The following is a 2,215-nucleotide window of genomic DNA, read 5'->3' on the forward strand; positions in this document are numbered from 1 at the left end:
CAACTTAGAGGAAATGGATGCATTCCTGGAAAACTATAAACTCCCAAAATTGAACCAGGAAGAAATTGATAACCTGAATAGACTGATATCTAGTAATGAGATTGAACAATAATCAAAAACCTCCCAAAAAATGAGAGCCCAGGATCTGGTGGATTCCCTGGGGATTTCTACCAAACTTTCAAAGAAGAAATAACACCTATTCTCCTAAAGCCATTAAAAAAAAAAATTGAAGCAGAATGAAAACTTCCAGACTCTTTCTATGAAACCAGAAGTTCCCTAATCCCCAAACCAGGCAAAAACCCACCAAAAGGGAGAATTTCTGACCAATATCACTGATGAATATGGATGCTAAGATTCTCAACAAGTTCCTAGCTAATAGGATCCAACAGTACATTAAAAATATTATCCACCATGACCAGTGGGATTCATCTCTGGGTTGCAGGGGTGGTTCAACAATCACAAAGCAATCAATGCAATAGAACAAATCAATAAGAGAAGAGAGAAGAACCACATGGTCCTCTCAATTGATGCAGAAAAAATATTTGACAAGATCCAGCATCTGTTCCTGATTAAAACGCCTCAAAGTATAGGGATACAGGCAACATTCTTCAACTTCATAAAATCTATCTATGAAAAACACACAGCAAATATCATCCTCAATGGGAAATGCTCACAGCCTTCCCATTGAGATCAGGAACACGACAAGGATGCCCACTCTCGCCACTCTGGTTCAACATAGTATTAGAAGTCCTAGCAACAGCAATCAGACAACAAAGAGAAATAAAAGGTATTCGAAGTGACAATGAAGAAGTCAAACTCTCTCTCTTCACAGATGACATGATACTTTATATGGAAAACACAAAACTACTAGAACTCATATAGCAATTCAGTAATGTGGCAGGATACAAAATCAATGTACAGAAATCAATGGCTTTCTTTTACACTAACACTGAAAGGGAAATTAGAGAATCGATTCCATTTACTATAGCACTAAGAACCATAAGATACCTGGGAATAAATCTAACCAAAGAGGTAAAGGATCTGTACTTGAGGAACTACAGAACACTCATTAAAGAAATTGAAGAAGACACAAAAAGATGGAAGACCATTCCATGCTCACGGATCAGAAGAATAAACATAGTTAAAATGTCTATACTACCTCAACTCCCTTACCATGAGAGACTATGGACTCTGAAAAACAAACTGAGGGTTTTGAAAGGGCAGAGGGTGGGAGGTTGGGGGAACCAGGTGGTGGATATTATGGAGGGCATATATTGCATGGAGCACTGGGTGTGGTACATAAACAAAGAATTCCGTTATGCTGAAAAGAAATTTAATAAAAGGTCTATACTGCCTAGAGTAATCTATATTTTTATTGCCATTCTGATCAAAATTCCAAGGCATTTTTCAAAGAGCTGGAGCAAACAATCCTAAAATTTGTATGGAACCAGAAGAGAACCCGATTTTTTAAGGAAATGTTAGAAAAGAAAAACAAAACTGGGGACATCACGTTGTCTGATTTCAAGCTACAGTCTCTGTCTCGAGTTAGACTAACCCCAGTTGGCTTCAGTTATAGCCATTAACACGGAAATGAGTGAGGGAGAAGCCCCCATGTCTATTAGGAGGAACAGAGAGAGAGAAAGTCAGAGTCCCCTTTGCTACAGATGGCCCAGCAACCTGGGTATACTAGAAGAAGGCTTATTTACATAATTATCTGCAAGGCCCTTTTAGAGACCTTGGGCCCTTTTTGCTTCATAAGGGCCTGCAAAGCAGTCATAAAGAAGACCTGTTCCATAGACTGCAATTGCCCCATGTTACTTTACTCCTGCTGTCACCCATCAACCCTGGGCTCCTCTTACCTGACTATCACAACTACTTGCCTGTATGTGCACTCCCTTGAAATGTTCTCAGGTCCCTGTTCAGGCGCCACTTGTCACGGTCGGCATGACAAATCGACCAGGCACATGAGGGTAAGAGGATGAAGAAAAGAACTCAAGAAGCAGAGAGATGGGGGCAGGAGGAGCACTGTTGGACATCCTCCTCAGTGCTCCTCCTGTCCCCATCTCTCTGCTTCTCAAGTTCTTTTCTTCATCCTCTTACCCTCACATTCCTGGTTGATTTGTCGCACCAGCTGTGACAATAAAGAACTTCTCAAACTCAACACACACAAAACAGTTAATCATGTCAATAAATGGGCAGAAGATATGAACAGACA

This window comes from Neovison vison, chromosome 7 (genome assembly GCF_020171115.1).
Source record: "Neovison vison isolate M4711 chromosome 7, ASM_NN_V1, whole genome shotgun sequence".
Lineage (NCBI taxonomy): Eukaryota > Metazoa > Chordata > Mammalia > Carnivora > Mustelidae > Neogale > Neogale vison.